This window comes from Manis pentadactyla, chromosome 2 (genome assembly GCF_030020395.1).
Source record: "Manis pentadactyla isolate mManPen7 chromosome 2, mManPen7.hap1, whole genome shotgun sequence".
Lineage (NCBI taxonomy): Eukaryota > Metazoa > Chordata > Mammalia > Pholidota > Manidae > Manis > Manis pentadactyla.
Window position 1 is genome coordinate 80,666,567 of NC_080020.1, and position 17,999 is coordinate 80,684,565.

The 17,999-nt window shown below is 41.8% G+C and overlaps 1 protein-coding gene across 2 annotated transcripts in view; it reads left to right on the top strand.

Moving 5' to 3' along the window:
- Window positions 1–17,999, top strand: part of ARSB (arylsulfatase B) — a 185,170-nt gene that overhangs the window by 141,922 nt on the left and 25,249 nt on the right. The gene's annotated exons all lie outside the window — the stretch shown is intronic.

Consider the following 17,999-nt stretch of genomic DNA (forward strand, 5'->3'; position numbering starts at 1 on the left):
CCGAAGTCACATGATCATGGGAATAACACCAGGGGACAAAGATCATGGGGCTCAGAATTCTGCCAGCCCTAGCCCAGGGTATGGTTCCATCTGACCTTGATATGACACCTGGATACCCCAGGCCCATCAATTGTGAGGGTCAGTGGGGTGGTAGGGATGGAGAGTGATGTAAGGAAGGGCATGTTCTCTGGGAGGCAACCAGGGGAGGATTTTTGGAGGCTGAGTCATGACTGAGCTGAGGGATTGAGCTCCTTTCATCAATAAGCATTTTGTGAACATGCTTCTTTGCTAGGCTTCATAAGCACTGGAATAATGGAGAACCTGGACCCCTGCCCTTTTGGCAGTTCACAGCCTAGTGAGATGATAAGATATCCCCCGTACTGGAAATGCTATCCTGATAAAACTTGTACCCTGAGAAGTCTACATATCTTCAGGAAAATAATAGACACATCTTATAGACCAGTGTGAGTGCCCCCTGCCATTGCAGCTACCACCAACTTTCTGCTGAAGAAGCTAACTCAGGCCGTAGCAGGAAGGACTCCAGAGCCAAGGGCTCCAAAGGGTCCCTGGAGCCCTCAGGAGGCTCCAGGAGAAATGGGAGTGAAGGCAGGGAAAGTGCTGTCATGGAGAAAGGGGCCCCAGGAGGCTGTCTTGTCTCCAAATCAACCATAAACTCTACCAAATATGGACCATTCCTGATAGTATTTCAAAACAGCTGCACAGATGAGAATTCCTCTCTCCCTTCATGGTCTAAAGTCCTTTATTTTGCCTTTTCCCAAAATTTACATCCTTTTTCCTTTGTTCATTCCTTTGTGGAAACAAAAAAAAAAAAAGTCAGCGCTTCCCATTTGTCTCACAATAATGCATCACATGCAACTTTCTTCTGAGCATTCTTATGAATAATATTTGGAACTTTCCTTATTACTCAATACCATTTGGATCTGAGATAAAAAGAGCAAAGTCAGAAAAAACAGGTCTGGAAAAGCCATCTTCAGGGCCCTGGGGGCAGGGAGAAAGCACAGATGCTTGCTTCCTCCTTTTGTGACAGGCTACTGTGCACAGGTTTGCAGGTTGCTAAGGGCAAAGCCTGTGCCCACTCGTGCTTCCAGGCACAGAAAAGGGCCTTATTCTAATCTGAATAAGGTGCTCTATAAACTTGTGGGGCCCTGCTCTTTGTGGCCTGCTGTCTTCTTATCTAGAACTTGTGAATCACAGTGAGATGGGTGTAAGGGAATCAATCTCCTAGACAAAAAGCAGAGGAGTAGTGATAGAGACAAGAAGGAAAGCCAAGGAAAAGATTCTTGGGGAAAATTGATAGGGAAGCGTGGAGGGGAGAAGTAGTGGCCATAGGACCTCCTAATTAGAAGTGTAATGGATATGGTCTGCCCTATTCAGCACCCATGAGACTACAAAATAAGCATTCTCTTAAAAATAACATTTATGTATGGTTAACTTCATGAGATTATTGGGTTATGATTTTATTTACATACATAAAATTAATTCTAACACCTTTAATTTTGTACATGGTTTTTTGTTTGTTTTTATTGTACTTTTGGTTTGGTTTGGAGATTTTTGTGTGTGTGTTTTCCTTTATATAATATTCAACAAATTCTTCATACAGATTATGTTCACAGCACTCCCCTAGTTCTTGGATATTGTCCTTTTATGTAGTGGTCCTCAGTGTTTAGAGTGCATTAAAGTCACGTGGACAGCATGTTAGAAATGCAGCTCCCTGGGCCCTCCTTCCACATGGCTCCAGGATCTTGGAAGCTATATTTTGATCAAACACCTGGGCAGTTCTAGTGGTGCCAAGACCACACTTTGAGGAAGGTTGCTACAGGTTTGGAAAAAGTATAGCCCAGAGTTCCTTGTCCTCAAAGAACATGCTAATGAGTCTGGGAAATGAAGTGGAGACATATTTCAAAATAACTAGTAATGCATAGCAGTGGATGCTGAAGAGCTAAATGAGTAATAGAGAAAATAAAGAACAGCTGAGATATATGAGGAGAGAAATGTTCCTAAGCTGAGTTCTCAGAAGATTTCAGAGAAGAGATTGGATTTGTAACTGGGCCTTTAAAAGAGGTACAGTAAATACATGAATGAAGACACTGTGGTCCTATGTACTGGCAGACAGCTCAAAGCAACCTGAGGGGAGGTTCAGTTGGTATCTCCTCACTGCTTCGTTGATGAGCCCTCTTGACCGTAACCTTGTCCTTCTTTCTTATGAAGTTGCTTTTAAGAATATTTCATGAGAGATTGCACATGTACATGTAAAAAGAGATTAATCACAGTTGAAATATATGCACTGAGTTACATATAATTCCAGCCTGATTTGTGTGTCTATACTGTTGAAAAACTGTATAGACTCTAAATGGCATCTCCTTATTAAAGTCAGATGTCAGAGCCTTTCATTAGCAATGAACATTTTTGCTCTGTATATTTTCAGCATACTTTTTTGCTCTGTATATTTTCCTTCAGAAGTGGCAGGCCTACAGACATCTCAGGCCATGCTGCCAATCAATGAAATAGAGGAAGTGGTCATGAAATTAAATGTGAAAACATTCTATCAACCTTTTGCAATGTGGAGCCTTTGTTTATTCATGTAACCCAGATTTGGAGCTCATGTTTTAAAAATCGGTGACTATCCAAGTGTTTTTACTGGAGAGCATTTGATACTGTTGTTTTATAATTCTTTTTTCTCACTCAAAGAGTTTTTTGTTTTTTTTTTGTAAGGGCATCTCTCATATTTATTGATCAAATGGTTGTTAACAACAATAAAATTCTGTATAGGGGAGTCAATGCTCAATGCACAATCATTAATCCACCCCAAGCCTAATTTTCATCAGTCTCCAATCTTCTGAGGCATAACAAACAAGTTCTTACATGGAGAACAAATTCTTACATAATGAATAAGTTACATAGTGAACAGTACAAGGGCAGTCATCACAGAAACTTTCGGTTTTGCTCATGCATTATGAACTATAAAGAGTCAGTTCAAATATGAATACTCATTTGGTTTTTATATTAGATTTATATGTGGATACCACGTTTCTCTCTTTATTATTATTATTTTTAATAAAATGCTGAAGTGGTAGGTAGATGCAAGATAAAGGTAGAAAACATAGTTTAGTGTTGTAAGAGAGCAAATGTAGATGATCAGGTGTGTGCCTGTAGACTATGTGTTAATCCAAGCTAGACAAGGGCAATAAAACATCCATGTATGCAGAAGATTTCTCTCAGAACGGGGGGGTGAGGTTCTAAGCCTCACCTCTGTTGATCCCCAATTTCTCACCTGATGACCCCCCTGCGACTGTGCCTGTCTTAGGTTGTTCCTCCCTTGAGGAATCTTACCCGTCTCTGGCTAACCCAGTCATCTTCCGGGGCCATACAGGGAAATGTAAAGTTGGTAAGTGAGAGAGAAGCCTTATTGTTTGAAATAGTTAGCTTTTTTTTTCTTTGCATATTTATGCCCTGTAGCTTCTATGCCCAGCATTTGTCTTGAGGTATCTTTACCACTTGGAACAATTATGATACTCGGTAAATTTGATATGAGGTATGAATTCTATTTAAGGGTTGTAATTAGGAAGGAAGAAGAAAAGCTATAGAAGTAGCAGGCGGAAGAAAACATGGGAAGATTGATTATTTCTTTGACATATCTTCTTGTAGAGTAACTTCAGCATGTATAGGTTTTAAGCTACTACTTAAATTGCACACACACATTAACATAATAGGAGTATAGTTACATAACCAAAGCATATCTGTAATTACCAGCCATCTCCAGTGAAACCAAGAAAACCAGTTAGGCACCTTAGGCATTTGTGAAAACTTATCTATGATATGGTGGATATTGTCTAACTGAACTTGAACAGTCTGAGAGAAATCAGACAAATTAAAACAACCCATTCCTGGGGAATGTTCACATCCCTTATGTTCTTTTAACAGTAAATAGTCTGTAGTTGTAAGATTTTGGAGCGCTACAATTTGCACTTCTCCTAATTCTTGGTTGAGTTCCAACAGTATAGATCCAGTCAAATTTGTTGTTTTACTGTATGCACAGGCCAGCTTAGATATCTCCTTCATTCCCATGGCACGTCCAGGAGCTGGTGGGATGAGTGCATCTACAGCTGTAGCAGTGCGTGGATCTTTGTTGGGGTTTTTTTTTTTTTTTTTTTAATTATTATTTTTTTATTGAAGGGTAGTTGATGCACAGTATTACATTACATTAGTTTCAAGTGTACAACACAGTGGTAGAACATTTATATACATAATTCAAGGTTCCAGGTATCACCCTACCAAGCTGTTACATTATCTTGACTATATTCCTTATGCTATACATTACATCCCGGTTACTTATTTATTTTACCATTGGAAGTCTGTCCTTTTTTTTTTTTTTTTTTTTTTATGAGGGCATCTCTCATATTTATTGATCAAATGATTGTTAACGACAATAAAATTCTGTATAGGGGAGTTATTGCTCAATGCACAATCATTAATCCACCCCAAGCCTAATTTTCGTCAGTCTCCAATCTTCTGAGGCATAACAAACAAGTTCTTACATGTAGAACAAATTCTTACATAATGAATAAGTTACATAGTGAACAGTACAAGGGCAGTCATCACAGAAACTTTCAGTTTTGCTCATGCATTATGAACTCTAAACAGTCAGTTCAAATATGAATACTCATTTGGTTTTTATACTTGATTTATGTGTGGATACTACATTTCTCTCTTTATTATTATTATTTTTAATAAAATGCTGAAGTGGTAGGTAGATACAAGATAAAGGTAGAAAACATAGTTTAGTGTTGTAAGAGAGCAAATGTAGATGATCAGGTGTGTGCCTGTAGACTATGTGTTAATCCAAGCTAGACAAGGGCAATAAAACATCCACGTATGCAGAAGATTTCTCTCAGAACAGGGGGGGTGAGGTTCTAAGCCTCACCTCTGTTGATCCCCAATTTCTCACCTGATGGCCCCTCTGCGACTGTGCCTGTCTTAGGTTGTTCCTCCCTTGAGGAATCTTACCCGTCTCTGGCTAACCAGTCATCTTCCGGGGCCATACAGGGAAATGTGAAGTTGGTAAGTGAGAGAGAAGCCTTATTGTTTGAAAAGGTTAGCTTTTTACATCTTTGCATATTTATGCCCTGTGGCTTCTATGCCCAGCATTTGTCTTGAGGTATCTTTACCACTTGGAAGAATTATGATACTCGATAAATTTGATACGAGGCACGAATTCTATTTAAGGGTTGTAATTAGGAAGGAAGAAGAAAAGCTGTAGAAGTAGCAGGCGGAAGAAAACATGGGAAGATTGATTATTTCTTTGGCATATCTTCTTGTAGAGTACTTCAGCATGAATAGGTTTTAAGCTACTACTTAAATTGCGCACACACATTAACATAATAGGAGTATAGTTACATAACCAAAGCATATCTGTAATTACCAGCCATCTCCAGTGAAACCAAGAAAACCAGTTAGGCACCTTAGGCATTTGTGAAAACTTATCTATGACATGGTGGATATTGTCCAACTGAACTTGAACAGTCTGAGAGAAATCAGACAAATTAAAACAACCCATTCCTGGGGAATGTTCACATCCCTTATGTTCTTTTAACAGTAAATAGTCTGTAGTTGTAAGACTTTGGAGCGCTACAATTTGCACTTCTCCAAATTCTTGGTTGAGTTCCAACAGTATAGATCCAGTCAAATTTGTTGTTTTACTGTATGCACAGGCCAGTTTAGATATCTCCTTCCTCATTCCCATGGCAAGTCCAGGAACGGGTGGGATGAGTGCATCTACAGCTGTAGCAGTGCGTGGATCTTTGTTGGGGTTTTTTGATGATCATCTTCTGGCATGAGTCTTCCAGAGAGTGCTGATGTTGGAAGTTCTTTTTCATATCGTATCTTAGTTCATTTTTGGGGTAGCCCAATTAGGCTTTGATCCTCTGTATAAACACAAACAGACCCTTTGCCTACACTTCTATATGCCCTTTATACCCTTGTGTAGAACTCGTTGGAGGTTACCACACAGGAACTGCCCTTTTTTTTTTTTCTTTGTTTTTGGTATCACTAATATACACTTACATGACGAATATTATGCTTACTAGTCTCTCCCCTATACCAGGTCTCCCCTATAAACCCCTTTACAGTCATTGTCCATCAGCATAGCAAAATGTTGTAGAATCACTACTTGCCTTCTCTGTGTTGTACAGCCCTCCCTTTTCTCCTAACCCCCTTGCATGTTAATCTTAATACCCCCTTACTTCTCCCCCCCTTATCACTCCCTGCCCACCCATCCTCCCCAGTCCCTTTCCCTTTGGTACCTGTTAGTCCATTCTTGAGTTCTGTGATTCTGGTACTGTTTTGTTCCTTCAGTTTTTCCTTTGTTCTTATATTCCACAGATAAGTGAAATCATTTGGTATTTCTCTTTCTCCGCTTGGCTTGTTTCACTGAGCTAAATACCCTCCAGCTCCATCCATGTTGCTGCAAATGGTTGGATTTGCCCTTTTCTTATGGCTGAGTAGTATTCCATTGTGTATATGTACCAAATCTTCTTTATCCATTCATCTATAGATGGACATTTAGGTTGCTTCCAATTCTTGGCTATTGTAAATAGTGCTGCGATAAACATAGGGGTGCACTGATCTTTCTCATACTTGACTGCTGCATTCTTAGGGTAAATTCCTAGGAGTGCAATTCCTGGGTCAAATGGTAAGTCTGTTTTGAGCATTTTGATGTACCTCCATACTGCTTTCCACAATGGTTGAACTAACTTACATTCCCACCAGCAGTGTAGGAGGGTTCCCCTTTCTCCACAGCCTCGCCAACATTTGTTGTTGTTTGTCTTTTGGATGGCAGCCATCCTTACTGGTGTGAGGTGATACCTCATTGTAGTTTTAATTTGCATTTCTCTGATAATTAGCGATGTGGAGCATCTTTTCATGTGTCTGTTGGCCATCTGTATTTCTTTTTTGGAGAACTCTGTGTTCAGTTCCTCTGCCCATTTTTTAATTGGGTTATTTGTTTTTTGTTTGTTGAGGCATGTGAGCTCTTTATATATTCTGGACGTCAAGCCTTTATCGGATGTGTCATTTTCAAATATATTCTCCCATACTGTAGGGATCCTTTTTGTTCTATTGATGGTGTCTTTTGCTGTACAGAAGCTTTTCAGCTTAATATAGTCCCACTTATTCATTTTTGCTGTTGTTTTCCTTGCCCGGGGAGATATGTTCAAGAAGAGATCACTCATGTTTATGTCTAAGAGGTTTTTGCCTATGTTTTCTTCCAAGAGTTTAATGGTTTCATGACTTACATTCAGGTCTTTGATCCATTTTGAGTTTACTTTTGTATATGGGGTTAGACAATGGTCCAGTTTCATTCTCCTACATGTAGCTGTCCAGTTTTGCCAGCACCACCTGTTGAAGAGACTGTCATTTCACCATTGTATGTCCATGGCTCCTTTATCAAATATTAATTGACCATATATGTCTGGGTTAATGTCTAGATTCTCTAGTCTGTTCCATTGGTCTGTAGCTCTGCTCTTGTGCCAGTACCAAATTGTCTTGATTACTATGGCTTTATAGTAGAGCTTGAAGTTGGGGAGTGAGACCCCCCCTACTTTATTCTTCTTTCTCAGGATTGCTTTGGCTATTCGGGGTCTTTGGTGTTTCCATATGAATTTTTGAATTATTTGTTCCAGGTCATTGAAGAATGTTGCTGGTAGTTTCATAGGGATTGCATCAAATTTGTATATTGCTTTGGGCAGGATGGCCATTTTGACGATATTAATTCTTCCTAGCCACGAGCATGGGATGAGTTTCCATCTGTTAGTGTCCCCTTTAATTTCTCTTAAGAGTGACTTGTAGTTTTCAGAGTATAAGTCTTTCACTTCTTTGGTTAGGTTTATTCCTAGGTATTTTATTTTTTTTTATGCAATTGTGAATGGAGTTGTTTTCCTGATTTCTCTTTCTGTTGGTTCATTGTTAGTATATAGGAAAGCCACAGATTTCTGTGTGTTGATTTTGTATCCTGCAACTTTGTTGTATTCCGATATCAGTTCTAGTAGTTTTGGGGTGGAGTCTTTAGGGTTTTTTATGTACAGTATCATGTCATCTGCAAATAGTGACAGTTTAACTTCTTCTTTACCAATCTGGATTCCTTGTATTTCTTTGTTTTGTCTGATTGCTGTGGCTAGGACCTCCAGTACTATGTTAAATAACAGTGGAGAGAGTGGGCATCCCTGTCTAGTTCCCGATCTCAGAGGAAATGCTTTCAGCTTCTCGCTGTTCAATATAATGTTGGCTGTGGGTTTATCATAGATGGCCTTTATTATGTTGAGGTACTTGCCCTCTATTCCCATTTTGCTGAGAGTTTTTAACATGAATGGATGTTGAACTTTGTCAAATGCTTTTTCAGCATCTATGGAGATGATCATGTGGTTTTTGTCTTTCTTTTTGTTGATGTGGTGGATGATGTTGATGGACTTTCGAATGTTGTACCATCCTTGCATCCCTGGGATGAATCCCACTTGGTCATGGTGTATGATCCTTTTGATGTATTTTTGAATTCGGTTTGCTAATATTTTGTTGAGTATTTTTGCATCTACGTTCATCAGGGATATTGGTCTGTAGTTTTCTTTTTTGGTGGGGTCTTTGCCCGGTTTGGGTATTAGGGTGATGTTAGCTTCATAGAATGAGTTTGGGAGTATCCCCTCCTCCTCTATTTTTTGGAAAACTTTAAGAAGAATGGGTATTATGTCTTCCCTGTATGTCTGATAAAATTCCGAGGTAAATCCATCTGGCCCGGGGGTTTTGTTCTTTGGTAGTTTTTTGATTACCGCTTCAATTTCGTTGCTGGTAATTGGTCTGTTTAGATTTTGTTTCTTCCTGGTTCAATCTTGGAAGGTTGTATTTTTCTAGGAAGTTGTCCATTTCTCCTAGGTTTCCCAGCTTGTTAGCATATAGGTTTTCATAGTATTCTCTAATAAGTCTTTGTATTTCTGTGGGGTCCGTCGTGATTTTTCCTTTCTCGTTTCTGATATTGTTGATTTGTGTTGACTCTCTTTTCTTCTTAATAAGTCTGGCTAGAGGCTTGTCTATTTTGTTTATTTTCTCAAAGAACCAGCTCTTGGTTTCATTGATTTTTGCTATTGTTTTATTCTTCTCAATTTTATTTATTTCTTCTCTGATCTTTATTATGTCCCTCCTTCTGCTGACCTTAGGCCTCATCTGTTCTTCTTTTTCCAATTTCGATAATTGTGACATTAGACCATTCATTTGGGATTGCTCTTCCTTTTTTAAATATGCTTGGATTGCTATATACTTTCCTCTTAAGACTGCTTTTGCTGTGTCCCACAGAAGTTGGGGCTTAGTGTTGTTGTTGTCATTTGTTTCCATATATTGCTGGATCTCCATTTTGATTTGGTCATTGATCCATTGATTATTTAGGAGTGTGTTGTTAAGCCTCCGTGTGTTTGTGAGCCTCTTTGCTTTCTTTGTACAGTTTATTTCTAGTTTTATGCCTTTGTGGTCTGAAAAGTTGGTTGGTAGGATTTCAATCTTTTGGAATTTTCTGAGGCTCTTTTTGTGGCCTAGTATGTGGTCTATTCTGGAGGATGTTCCATGTGCACTTGAGAAGAGTGTATATCCTATTGCTTTTGGATGTAGAGTTCTGTAGATGTCTATTAGGTCCATCTGCTCTACTGTGTTGTTCAGTGCTTCCATGTCCTTACTTATTTTCTGCCCAGTTGATCTATCCTTTGGGGTGAGTGGTGTGTTGAAGTCTCCTAGAATGAATGCATTGCAGTCTATATCCCCCTTTAGTTCTGTTAGTATTTGTTTCACATATGCTGGTGCTCCTGTGTTGGGTGCATATATATTTAGAATGGTTATATCCTCTTGTTGGACTGAGCCCTTTATCATTATGTAGTGTCCTTCTTTATCTCTTGTTACTTTCTTTGTTTTGAAGTCTATTTTGTCTGATATTAGTACTGCAACCCCTACTTTCTTCTCACTGTTGTTTGCTTGAAATATGTTTTTCCATCCCTTGACTTTTAGTCTGTACATGTCTTTGGGTTTGAGGTGAGTTTCTTGTAAGCAGCATATAGATGGGTCTTGCTTTTTTATCCATTCTGTTACTCTGTGTCTTTTGATTGGTGCATTCATCCCATTGACATTTAGGGTGACTATTGAAAAATATGTACTTATTGCCATTGCAGGCTTTAAATTCCTGGTTACAAAAGGTTCAAGGTTAGCCTCTTTAGTAACTTACTGCCTAACTTAGCTCACTTATTGAGCTTTTATATACACTGTCTGGAGATTCTTTTCTTCTCTCCCTTCTTGTTCCTCCTCCTCGATTCTTCATATGTTGGGTGTTTTGTGCTGTGCTCTTTCTAGGAGTGCTCCCATCTAGAGCAGTCCCTGTAAGATGTTCTGTAGAGGTGGTTTGTGGGAAGCAAATTCCCTCAGCTTTTGTTTGTCTGGGAATTGTTTAATCCCACCGTCATATTTGAATGATAGTCGTGCTGGATACAGTATCCTTGGTTCAAGGCCCTTCTGTTTCATTGTATTAAATATATCATGCCATTCTCTTCTGGCCTGTAGGGTTTCTGTTGAGAAATCTGACGTTAGCCTGATGGGTTTCCCTTTATAGGTGACCTTTTTGTCTCTAGCTGCCTTTAACACTCTTTCCTTGTCCTTGATCTTTGCCATTTTAATTATTATGTGTCTTGGTGTTGTCCTTCTTGGATCCTTTCTGTTGGGGGTTCTGTGTATTTCTGTGGTCTGTTCGATTATTTCCTCCCCCAGTTTGGGGAAGTTTTCAGCAATTACTTCTTCTAAGATACTTTCCATGTCTTTTCCTCTCTCTTCTTCTTCTGGGACCCCTATAATACGGATATTGTTCCTTTTGGATTGGTCTCACAGTTCTCTTAATATTGTTTCATTCCTGGAGATCCTTTTGTCTCTCTCTATGTCAGCTTCTATGCGTTCCTGTTCTCTGATTTCAATTCCATCAATGGCCTCTTGCATTCTATCCATTCTGCTTATAAACCCTTCCAGAGTTTGTTTCATTTCTGCGATCTCCTTTCTGGCATCTGTGATCTCCCTCCGGACTTCATCCCATTTCTCTTGCGTATTTCTCTGCATCTCTGTCAGCATGTTTATGATTCTTATTTTGAATTCTTTTTCAGGGAGACTGGTTAGGTCTGTCTCCTTCTCTGGTGTTGTCTCTGTGATCTTTGTCTGCCTGTAGCTTTGCCTTTTCATGGTGATAGGAATAGTTTGCAGAGCTGGGACGAGTGACGGCTGGAAGAACTTCCCTTGTTGGTTTGTGGCCCTCCTCTCCTGGGAGAACAGCGACCTCTAGTGGCTTGTGCTGGGCAGCTGCGCGCAGACAGGGTTTCTGCTTCCTGCCCGGCTGCTATGGAGTTAATCTCCGCTGTTGCTGTGGGCGTGGCCTGGCTCGGGCAGCTACTCCAAATGGTGGAGTCGCGTTGGAGCAGGAGCGGCTGGGAGGCTATTTATCTCCGTAAGGGGCCTCCCTGCTCCCTGCAGCCCAGGGGTTAGAGTGCCCAGAGATCCCCAGATTCCCTACCTCTGGATCAAGTGTCCCTCCCTGCCCCTTTAAGACTTCCAAAAAGCACCTGCCAAAACAAAACAACCACCACCAAAAAAAAAAAAAGAAAAAAATTTTTAAATTTAAAAAAAAGAAAATTTTTTTTTAATTAAAAAAAAAGGTGGTCGCTGATTTTTCTTCATTCTCCAGTGCCAGCCTCAGGCCTCTCTGCTCACCGGTCTTGCTGCCCTGTTTCCCTAGTATTGGGGTCCCTATCCCTTTAAGACTTCCAAAAAGCGCTCACCAAAACAAAACAGCAAAAAAGAAAAAAAAAAAAAAGAAAAAAAATGGTCGCACGCTTTTCTTATGTCCTCTGACACCCGGCCTCCAGTGCCCCCTCACTGTTCTTGCTGCCCTGTTTTCCTAGTATCGAGGGCCCTGCACTCTGGCCCGGATGGCTGGGGCTGGGTGTTCGGCAGCCCTGGGCTCCGTCTCCCTCCCGCTCTGCCTGCTCTTCTCCCGCCGGGAGCTGGGGGGAGGGGCGCTCGGCTCCCGCGGGGCCGGGGCTTGTATCTTACCCCCTTCGCGAGGCGCTGGGTTCTCTCAGGTGCGGATGTGGTCTGGATATTGTCCTGTGTCCTCTGGTCTTTATTCTAGGAAGGGTTGTCTTTGTTATATTTTCATAGATATATGTTGTTTTGGGAGGAGATTTCCGCTGCTCTACTCATGCCGCCATCTTCCGCCCCTCTCTTCAAACAGTTTTGAGAGCCGGTATCTCCCATTTTTCCAAAGTTCACAATACACCACTTTTCTTTTACCAAAGACCTAGTACCTGTTTTCACTAACCAAAAGAAATCTGAAGAGGATTTTCACTTTTACCAAAAAAAAAAGTGAAAAGTGAAAGGAGCATTCAGCATTTGTCTGGAGTGAGCCATTTAAGAGTCAGGGCACACCCAGAGAGAGGTGCCACCAAGCACCCTCCCCGCGAACTGTGCACAGCGGCAGTGCCACACCAAGCTTTGAACTGCTTCCGGGGGCATCTGTGCCTCCTCTCGATTTATTTTGTGCATCTGCTAGCAAGATGTATCCTAAGGTATTAGGCAGCCAAAGAAACGTTAATGTTTTGGGTTTGGGAATGCTCAAAAAATTTTCCATATAAATTAATGGTAATTGCTTCTTCTCTTTACGCCATGTCAGCTTACCAAAGGTTTCATAGGAACACTGCTTTCAGAGAGCAGGGAAACCTGTATCAGAATACAGTTTCAGAAAATGTATTATTGTTAGCACAATCAGAAGAAAATGAATAGACTTTCTGTCTTTGCTGGTACTCATAATAAATACAAAATGAGAAAAGTAGAGATTTGCATAGTACTGCTGACTATTTGGCATATGAATCACTGCTGTGCTTTTTTTAAAGTGATAAATACATGCTGTGTGGCTTCAGGTGGAGACTGAAGTATCTAAAATTTAATTTGTGTAACTGCATGAATAGAAAATCTATTTGTAGAAATATATTTGCTTGTTTCCTCTAAGTACACTCATAATAAATTTGTGAACTTTTTTATCACCATCATCAATTATTATATGTGCCAGGACAATTGTGAGCTGCTTCCAGAGCTACATCGTGTGTGTGTGTGTGTGTGCGTGTGTGCACACACGTATGTGTATTTGAACAGAATGTTCTTGCAACTTTGTTTCTGTAATGTGACCATATTAAATATTTGGAGTTATTTTAATCACACTAGCATTCATTTCTGCCAAATTGTTCCTGACTGTTGTATTGCCATTCCCAATCTGTTACATATATGTATTTTTTACATGTAGATAAAATTTGAAGTTTCCTTTTTTATAACTTCCCCAGCATGGTTTCGGATCGATTGCTTAATAAGGAATTCATCCACTCTTTCTATCAATTCCTCCCTGCTGTAAACACTCTTCTCCTGGGCCAGGTGGGCCTGCCCTCTAGGACACTGTTTTTCCTCCTGGCTCAGTGCCTGAACTCTTTCTTGCTTCCCAGACCTAGCAGACAGCCGAGCACTTACCTACTGCTCTGTAAATACTGACCCATACCTCGAGTGGGGCAGCCTTTGGGCACTTTCGTATTTCCAAATTGATTTGCTTGTAGATCCCAATATGCAGACACATATGCATTGACCCTGGTATACTTTCTGCTGCTTATAAGCATGTGACACTTTTTCCAGTCACTTGAACAGTCAAGTGGATCTGAAAACACATCTTCCAGACAGCATTGGCCAAAAATTCTGGATATTTAATCCCGGTGCAGAGTTAGTTCAGTTGGCAGATATCCTTTCAGTTAAAACAAAATGCAGATGACATGTGAATACACTGTTTAGTTTTTCATCTGCATTAATAATTAGCGTTTTCCAGTATTAAGTTTTTGCTTTTTATATTGAGTTTTTAGGGACAGAGTATGGTCAAGATTCTATGTTCATTGTTTCACACAATATATAGTTCCTGAGATAACTATATAATTCCAAACGTTGATACGCCCATAAGAGAGTTTGCTTTTCCTTCTCACACATCTGTTTTGCTTTATGCAAGAGAAATTTCTCATGCCAGAATGGCTTTCAGTGGATCTAGGCAATCTGCTTTATGTTGAGCCTCTGCAATTCACAGATGCAAATGTTTAAAAAGCAGTGAGGTTAACATGCTTATTTCTTCATCTGAAATGTCCCCAGTCACTACTTTTGTCCTTTTTAAAAAAATCTTATTGTGTTATAAATCCATTGTATGTAATCCTTATAGCCTTGCCTCGTAATTCATATCAGAACTGAATTAACTCTTTAGTGGCCTCCCAGGATGAATTTCAGGATTCTGCTAGTTTATATTGCTAGTTTGATTGTGTCCTCTTGATAGAATTTACGTTCTCAGGGAGGGGATGGGGGAAGCAGTTTCACTACCCAGAATAGAATCCCACTAGCTGACTGAACAGCAACCCTCCCCCACCTCAGAAGTTCTAGTCTATCAATGTGTCCTCAATAATTTAATCAACAGATATTACTGGCCACCCATTGTTTCACTTTGCTAGGAAATGTGGATGAAGCAAGGATAAACATGGATGCTAACTTCAAAGAAATATGCCGTTTAGTTGGCCACATGAAACCTAAAGAAACAATAGAATGGCATGTGCTATGTCTGAGTGCTTCCACACTGAACCTTGCCGACCCCACAAGAGGGGAGTGCTCTCCACTTATCAGGCCCACAGTTCCAGTCATTTTTCCAAATTTCAAATTTAATCCAACACTTGAGGACCTGAATTTTCCACAGAAATTTACCTAATTTTTCTTGTATTGTGAAGTCATTATATTATGTAAAACCTTCTGTGTAGCAAGATGTATAACTACACTAACAACACTAGGTCAGAGATTCGAGGCTTTTGAGGGCTTGGGAGAAATCCATACATAATCACTTTCTGATACACAGAACACGAGAGCTGGTGGTCGAAGTTCCTGAAACTCCCAAAGCACAGGAAGGCCAAGTGCAGATCCTGGCTGAAGATGTTTAACTTGCATAGTCCCTGGTGGCACTCACTGTTTGCAGAAGGAAGGCCTTGTGTTTTTCTGAAAAGACACCCTAAATAAAAACTCAGAAGCCATTCAGTACTAATTACAGTTTCATGGTTGAAAAGACAGCTCTGCCGGTGTCTAGAACTAGATCTGCAGAGTGTGTCCCCCAGAAAATGAACTCACATGGCAAAAATAGGCAAAATCTACCGCCCGCCAAACTAACTGTCAGCAAAAATCTGGTCATAGCAGCCCCTGTCTGTGTCTGTCCCCAAAAGAGATATGATGGTTCTACTCCAGGTACTTGAAGAAAAGATAAATTAACATTCCACCTTGCACCTTGGTAGGGAGACCTGAGGTGGGCAGTGAGGAGTGTGGGTGATGGGAAGTGTGTGAGTTGAAGAGAGATTAGGAGAGCAAAATTTGCCAAGCATAAGCTGGGGAGCTTTTCTTCTGGGACAGCAGAGGGGCCACCCTCTGAGAAATCAAGGGGTCCAGTTTTAGTGCTCACCACACTGGGCCCCAGACCGAGGTTTGCTGTGGAGGGCCCAGAGATGGGATGCTCATACAGTCTCTACTTTCTGCTAACATTCAGCTGCCAGCAATTCCTCTCTGAGACTGCGGGTCCCTGGGGCGGCCAGGATCACAGGGCCAGACAACTAGGCTTTGTGTATCAGCTGGACGGAGTTCAGGGCCAGGCCTTCAGGCCTGCTGTGGGGAGAACAAGGCAGGCCCCAGGTCTAATGGCAGGTTGCCAGGATGTGGCTGTCAGCAGGAGCACAGGGTGAAAGCCAGCTGACAGCAAGTGGGGCTGGATGCCTTACACCAAACAGCTGCAGAGTTGCCCCTGTCTGGGTCAGGCCTGGTTCCGGGGCTCTGGCTCATCTGACTGCAGCGTGGATCTCGCGGCTCCAGCTGGAGGGCAAGCTGTGCTGCCGACTCTGGGAGCTGAGCCAGACCTGACAGCCCCTACCCTCCTCCCTGGACATGCTCCAGAATAATCTGTCTTCATATTTGCTCTGCTCTCCTTTCAGCTCTCATGGGACTGGCCTTTGGCGTAGACATAGGAGAAAGTCACCCATGAGGTGTGCCAAAAGGTCTGTCATGATGCTTCCCCCACCACCTGAGGTGGGCCTGCAGGCCTCTCATGAGAGCTCCTTGCCTGCCTAACATCTCCCAGGGAGCCCCCAGTGCCTGCTCCAGAGCAGGGCTGGTCTCAAGTCTGCACTTCAGAGGCCCTGCCCTTGTCCAGCCTCACCCCCTTCCACTGGCTCTCATTCTCGGTAACACTGTCTCCTTCCAGGCCTCCCAGACATGCCCCATGCTTTCCTGCCTCAGTGCTTTTCCTCATGCTGTTCCTTTACTTCCTTTAGCCATGACTGTCCTTTCTTGCCTTCCTCTGCCTGGTGAAATCTGGCTCATGAGATCCAGTGCAAATGTAACCTTCCTTGATAAGGTCCTCCCAGCCAGCGCCCCCACCACATTTCCTGGCAGAATTCAGTACTAATACCCCTCCCTCAGTGCCCACTCACTGTATCTGCACTGCTAGCCCACTATGGCAGGCTTAGTCAAAGCAGTCTTTGTTGGATTCAGAACCTCTCAAAGGCAGGGAACTTGGTGTCTGTCCATTCACCTTGGTATCCCCTCCTAGCACAGTACCTTTAACAGTTTGTAATTGACACATGTCCATATTGCAAATCCATTACCTAAGATGGAAGTCTTTAGCACTTATTAACATTTTAAGTCTGATTACTTGAGAAAGTAAAAAGCAGGGTGAGTGGAATAGCTAACATTTATTGATACCCTTCTGTATGCCCCGGCTCACTGCGCATCCAACAGAATGTTAGCCAGTTCGTCGTTGGCCCAAGCAGAGGGGTGAGGGCGCCATCCTGGTTCCCTCCAGTGATGGTGCAAACAGGGCAGAGGCGTCTGCTGATGCTGACGACTAGAGTGAGATTGGGCCCTGGGGGCCTTCTAAAGTATTTGGCTTTCTGAAGCTGCCTGTGGCTCCGGAAATCAGGGAAATGCTTTAATAGGAGTGCTTCTCTGTGCTGGGAGGTGTAAATGCAACATGAAATGAACTGCACCCCACCCAGTACAGGATGTGCTCTGCAAGCACGCTGAGCCGCCCTGAGCCAGCTACGTGCACTAGGACGGTGTTCTCCTAGGGGAGTTAGTGTAGGCCTTGTCAGAAGAGTCTTAAAAGCTGTGTAGAGATGGACATTTGAACACCAACTGGTTGTCTCAATCCATCCAGGCTAATTTAACAAAGTACCACAGTCTGGGTAGCTTATCAACAACAAAAATTTGTTTCTCACAGTTCCAGAGGCTGGAAGTCCCAATATCAAGATACCGGCATAGTCACAGCCTGGGGGAGCCTCGCCTGCTGGCTCAAAGCTGCTGCCTTCTCGTTGAGTCCTCACGTGGAGGACGGGGGGTGGGGGGGTGGGGGGGTAACTCTCTGGGGTCTCCTTTATAAAAGCACTAGCCCCATTCATGAGGCCTATACCCTCATGACTTCAGCACTCCCCAAAGTCCCCACCTCCTAATAGCACCATCTTTGGGGGTTAGGGTTCCAACATCTGAATTTTGGGGGACATAAACATTCAGATCATAGTACTGGATTTGTGAGGCTATTAGAGAATTGTTAATTCTCTAGGAAACATTGCTCATCTTTGCTTATTAAATCATTCTTAATGTGGTAATAGTATTGTGATTACGGTTTTTAAAAAAGAATCCTTGTCTTTTGGAGGTATATCCTGAAATATTTATAGATGAAATGTTACAGTGGCTGGGATTTGCTTTGGAACAAGGTGGGGAGGACAGAAAAGCAGCAAAAGATATAAGATTGGCCACAAGTGGATAATTGTTGGAGTTGGGCATTGGGTACCTTGGTGTTTATTATGCTATTCAGTCTACTTTTG